Raw genomic sequence first — 6,477 nt, forward strand, 5'->3', positions numbered from 1 at the left:
AGAGGGATGTTGATTTATTGTCAGCCAACAAAGCCAAGAGAAGGCACAGCTACATCAATGCAACAGTCATTCCTCTGCTGGATATTAAATCCACTTTCCAGAGCAGACAGTCTCAGAGCAATGGAAAACACATTCTATGCCCAGCACAGATCCAAAGGTCCCCCCAAACCGTCCCTGCCCCGATTCTGCCCAGATTTACTCTTTGCACACATGAGTCACAGGCTGAAGTCAGGGCCCCTCTACATTCCCAGATGGAGGAAAAGAGAGAAAGGGGATGAAGAGCTCTCCTGTGCAGAGCCAAGGTCCTCTCAAGTTGAAAGGCACTTGAATGATCAGAGAGCACTTGGAGGAAGAAACCTGGGAGCAGTGGGAAGGACAAAGATCCAGCTGGTCTAGTGAAGATATATACTCAGATATGGCCATTTAAACAGGAGAGCTGAAAACATCTGAAGGCAAAGGGAGATGATAAACAAAATATTGGTGATGCAAGTAGAAGGGAAGATCAGCATTTCCTTTCCTGCCATCAGTAAACTTCGAGGAAGTTGCTGCTCCTGGTGGGAAAATTTTGTCATGTCTTAAAAGTACTCAAATGACGCAGATAATAAAATTGTGCTTCCATATTATAAAATAAATAGGGATTAACACCTGTGCCCCTTTTCAGGCAGGCATCAGTTGTGTGCCCATGAACAGGCAGTGCCACTTGTGCCCTGATGTGCCCAGATGGGATTGGAACTCTCAGAGAGCACCTGAGGGAGAGCAGAGCACCTTGCAGGTCCCTGAAAGCCCCGCAGGGCTCCTGTCCCATCAACATCTGCCCTGCTCCAATCTGAAACAGGGCCCAGCATGGTGCTGGGATCATCAGAGAGCTGAGGTGTGTGCTGGAATTCAATGCCCTCCCACAGCAGCCCTGCATTTCCTTCCTGCAGCCTTGGTTTCCAGCACAGCCATGGAGGCTCTTTGGGCTCTGGAGTGTTGCTGCAGCCCCCAAGGGCAGCTGAGCTCTGCCTTTGGCACAGTCAGGCCTGGCCAGCGCAGGTCATGCTCAGCAATTGCTTCTGTGTGTGTGGCCTTGCTGTCAGCCCCGGCAGCGGCTGCGTGGCCCCTTTGTGGCCCTGTGCTGGCCCAGCCATGGTGGCCCAGCCCCTGTGCAGGCCCAGCCAAGGCCAGGAGCATTGCGGCTGGGAACGGCCCCTGTGCCGTGGTGCCCACAGCAGCCTTGGAGCTCTGTGCCTGATGGCCTCCCTGCTGGGCAGCCTCTGACAGCTCCTGCAGAGCCCCTGGCACCTGTAGGGCTGCACAGACAGCCCTGCCCCGGGCTCTGCCGGCCTCTGGGCCAGCAGAGAGGCAGCCAGGGCTGGTCATGGCCAGGAACAGGCCCTGAGCCCCACAAGAGGATGAAGCTGGGCCACAGCCAAACTCGGCCCAGACCAAAGCTGGGCTCAGCAGCCAGGGCTGCCAAGGGAAGGGCACAGAGGCTGGCACTGACAAACGTCCTGGGCCCCCTCCCTGCTCTGTCCATGCCACCAAGGGCCCAGAGCAGCCTCCTCTCTGGGCCACTTGCCTGTTTGCAATGCCTTGCACAGGCGCGGGCCCTACCCCACAAGGCCTGGCCTGAGTCCTGCCCCTGCATGCTCAGCCAGGCTGAGATGGACACTGATGGTTTCTGGGCCAGGCTCTCTGAGCCCAGCCCAGCTCCCTGCAAGCTCTGCCAGCTGCCTGAGCTCTGGGCAGCACCAAGGGCCTCTCCCCAGCCCAGCCCAGCTGGCACTGGCCCCACAGCTCTGCTCAGGCCAGGCTGCTCTGGGCACTGCCCCACGGCCTCAGCCCCTGGCCAGGGCACAGCAGCAGCTGCAGCTGCCACAGGACTCAGCCCGAGCCATGGGGGAAGGTGCTTGGCCAAGGCCAAAGGAGGCTCCCTGGCTGCCCTGCTCCCCTCGGGCTGAGGTGCTGAGAGCTGTGCAGCCCCTGCTGCCATCCCATCTGCCCAGGGCTGTTGGAGAATTTTGCTCAGAAATGGCTTATAGAGTTTTGTTCAGACATGCCATAATCATATACAGCTGATGGAAAAGTAAAAGGCAGCTGTAAGCAGCAATTCTCAAGCCTGTTTCTGCAAACAACAAAGTTCTCAGGCACATTTCTGTAAACAGCAGAGTTCTCAGGCTGTTTTTAATAACAAGTAAATATCCTGTCCTTGGCTGGTATGGGAAAGCAAAAGTGACAAACATGGAGGCCTTGAGAATGGTTCATAACAGGATGAGAAAACAAGTCTTGGTCTCAATAACAAGCCACGGGTATTGAAAACAAAAGGAGGGGTTGATGTGTAATCGGTAACCAATGATGAGCTCGGGTTTTGCAATATGTATGAACTTAATTAACACTGTTATAAAATGTGCATGGTGGATCAATAAATCAGAGTTCGATGCTGATCAAAGAACGGGTCGTCTCCCTTCGCTTCTACAAATGGTGACACCCGATCCTGATACGGCAACGCACCACGAAGGAGCGAAGACATGGGTCAGGTCCGAGCAGCCTGGGCGGCAGTAAACGCAACAAAAGAAAAAGGGATAAAAAAGAAGCTGAGACGCGTTGTGCCTTGGGTGTTGTACAGGCGAGCCCGACTGCTACATGCTGCACGGACCTTGAAGAGGCTGCAATCAGCGCTGACGATTTTAGGTATGGAAAGGCAAGAAGCATATGAGTTATTTACTGCCTTTTTACAAAAACGGCAGGTTAAGGGGATAGATTTGCAGAAGGGTTTACCAGGGCTTTTGGCTGATGGCTATGCTAGTGGAGTTTTTATTAACCCCCATATGGTTCACGAGTTAACGGAATGGCGTAAATTCAGTGGTTTATTATGGGAGGCTACTTTAGATGGTGATAAAACTGCCAAGAAGTTGGGTAAATTATGGCAGGTTGTTCACAATGAATTACTGCAGTTTCAGGCCGAAAAAAAGGCTGCCCAGCAGGCTAACGCCGCTCATGGGTGTAATAAAGGATACGATCCGGACAGGGGATTACCATTAGCCCCTGCAATGAGGACGGTTTTATTACCTGCTTCGCCACCCTCTTCAGCAAGCCAGGCTACACAGAGCGCTTCTGAGGCTCCCGCACCCTCTGAGCAACAGCAGCCATCGCCGAGACCCCCCGATCAGCTCCCGAAAATCAATCAGCCGATCCCAGGGCTGGAAAACGACCTAGTGAGGGCTATTGCGAGGGAGCGACAGGAAGCTTGGGCTGCTCTGGCAAGAGAGGCAATGGAAAAGGGAGATCAGGAGATAATAAGCGTTGCTACTGAACTGGCTTGCCCGGTTATCTTCAGTCCTCAGGAGCGGGGGGCATGCAGGCGACTATTACCACTATTGATTGGAAATTGTTGTCTCAACTACGAACTACTGTTAGTCAGTTTGGAGTTAAAAGTGAGCCAGCCAAACAAATGTTAGATTGTATTTTTGACACTAGCCTCCTTCTCGTTAATGATTGTCGTGGATTAGCTAAATTGATTTTTACTCAACATCAGCAGCTGTTATTTAATGCTCATTGGCAACGGCTTGTTAATGTGTGTGGCAGTTCAGAGGCAGCCAGGTGACCCCCTCCATGGCATCACTGTTAATGAGCTTATGGGCCTGGGACCTTTTCTTCGTACCGAGGCACAAGCTCTATTGGGCCAGGAGAAGTGCCGGGAGGCTATGAGGTTAGTTAGACTTGCTATAGAGAGGGTAAATGAACAAGGAGGGGTACCCATGTATATGGGAATTAAGCAAGGGGCAGAAGAGTCATTTGGGTCATTTATTGATAAGGCTGCTGCCGCAATTGAAAGAGCTGGGGTGCCAGAATATCTTAGGGGGGCATTACTCAAGGAGTGTGCTCTCCAAAATTGTAATTCTACTACTAGGAGAGTGCTTAATACTCTGGGTGCCAATTGGACTATAGAGGAGGCATTAGAGAGGATGGCTTTGGTGCCAACAGGAGCAGAAGCCTTTGTAGTAGATGCAATCAAAGAATTAGGGCTAGACTTACAAGAATAGGCAAAATCCTCTTAAAGTCAGGTGTTAGCTGCTCTTGTACCTTTTCAAACGTCAGCAGCACTGCCTCCGACGGCTAACTGGGGCCAAAAATGCCACTCGGACACCTACGATACGAGTGCCTGCAAGCAGAGACCGGGAAGTACGAACTGCAGGGACCACTCACCGGCTCAAATCGTCGCTGCAGCATCAGCACCCTCTCCTGTCTCCAACCCGACATCACAGGGAGCCATCACGGGGGGGAGCGGAGCCGCTGCGGGGGGAGTGACCCGCGCCGCCACGGCTGCAGCGCAGATGGAGCGCACGCCGCACCCAGCGTGGGGGGGTCACCCCCTCCAACACAAGTGGCCAGGGACCAGAGCACTTTTCCAGCACTTCTCTCTCCGCCTCACAGCTGGCAAAAAGCTTCAGTTTTAGACCTAACAGCCGTAATAAATGCGACTCTTGTCAACAAAAAGAAAAGATCCCTACTGCAATTAAGAAATCAGTGATAATAAACAAGCGACACCAAGGAGCATTACTATCCAGACGTTCCTTGCCTAAGTGAAAAAGACCTTTTGTTCTCCTGGCAGAGACTGTGAAACAGAAATCAGCCTACTGAATGTGTGGGTCAAATTTCGGCCCATTTGGCTTAGCATCTGTTATGCTGTCAGAATCACTCGCATTAACAAGGCTCGGTCGGTGGAACATCAAACTCTGAAATTGTATTTTGAAAAATTTAAAAATGTTAAAAATGTGTTGAAGCGATTGTATGGGTGAGATGTAGTGAGTGTGCTTTTTATGTTCTTTGAGATTTGCTTGGATGTGATAGATGTAAAGGCAAGTACTGAATTCAAAAGAATTTTTCCACAGGTATACCTTAAACAAACTCCTTATGTAAAAATGCTATAGCAAACAAATGAAGAAAGTTGTTTCATCTTAGTATTTTAGAATCAGGCCTGTAAGTAAGTTATAGTAAATGCTATATTCTATTTCTATAGTAAGTTTTATCCGTTGCTAAGTAGTTTAAGTTAAATTATCTATTAAGTGCTGTTAAATGTTAAATATTGTTAAGGTTAAGTTTTCTTAAGTTTATCTTCTGTTAGGTTTAAGTGCTGTTCAGTTTAATTTCTGTTAAGTTTAAGTGTTATTAAGTTTAAGTGAAGTTAGATTCTGTTAAGATTAAATTATATTAGGTTTAAGTTATGTAGAATCTAAAGTCAGTTAAGTTCTGTTAAAGTTAAGTTCTGTTAAATTTAGGTGATTTTACATGTAAGTTCTGTTGAGTTTAATTTCTGTTACGTTTAAGTGATGTTAAGTTCTGTTAAGTTTAAATATTTTAAGTGCTTTAAGTGCATACCCCTTTTCCACCACTCCAAATTAACAAAGGACTGAGAATTGCTCAGCTGGTGCCACATGAGCCAAATGACTAAGGGATTACAGACTGTAAAAGGACAAGAGAGGGGGGAAATGGTTTTGAATTCACCGGAGGACTTACCTTACTGACTTTGAACATTTCTGAGAAACCCAAGAAAAGGGTGGAAGTGGAATTTCAAGGACAGAAAGGATAATTTTCAGGCTTGTTGGCCACTGGGGTCGATTCCAGCATTATTAGCCCTAGCTGTTCGCCTCCTCTCCCGGTTCGCATGAATGACAACTAACAGCCTTCTTTTCTTAGTCCAATTACCAGCTACCATGCAATGCCTGATAAGGCAGGACATTATGACTCAGCTGGGGAACCTTATAGAGATACTAAGTGTGCTTATAATGCTTTTACTTATTTTGCCTTGTATTTTTTTATTGTATTCAAGATATGGTCAGAAGAATAATAGAAAAACCCTAGCAGACTAACCTCCTTGTGCATAAAAGAAAAAAGGGGGAATTTGTTGGAGAATTTTGCTCAGACATGGCTTATAGAGTTTTGTTCAGACATGCCATAATCATATACAGCTGATGGAAAAGTAAAAGGCAGCTGTAAGCAGCAATTCTCAAGCCTGTTTCTGTAAACAACAAAGTTCTCAGGCACATTTCTGTAAACAGCAGAGTTCTCAGGCTGTTTTTAATAACAAGTAAATATCCTGTCCTTGGCTGGTATGGGAAAGCAAAAGTGACAAACATGGAGGCCTTGAGAACCGTTCATAACGGGATGAGAAAACAAGTCTTGGTCTCAATAACAAACCATAGGTATTGAAAACAAAAGGAGGGGTTGATGTGTAATCGGTAACCAATGATGAGCTCGAGTTTTGCAATATGTATGAACCTAATTAACACTGTTATAAAATGTGCATGGTGGATCAATAAATCAGAGTTCGATGCTGATCAAAGGATGGGTCGTCTCCCTTCGCTTCTACACAGGGCAGCATAAGAGCCGCGGCCTTGGGGCCGTCAAGAGCTGTTCCTGCTCCAGGCCCAGGGCCAATGCCAGAGCTGGGGCAGCCACAAAGCTGTGCCCATTTCTGTTCATTGCTGCTCTGAT

The sequence above is a fragment of the Melospiza georgiana genome, chromosome 20 (assembly GCF_028018845.1).
Source record: "Melospiza georgiana isolate bMelGeo1 chromosome 20, bMelGeo1.pri, whole genome shotgun sequence".
NCBI lineage: Eukaryota > Metazoa > Chordata > Aves > Passeriformes > Passerellidae > Melospiza > Melospiza georgiana.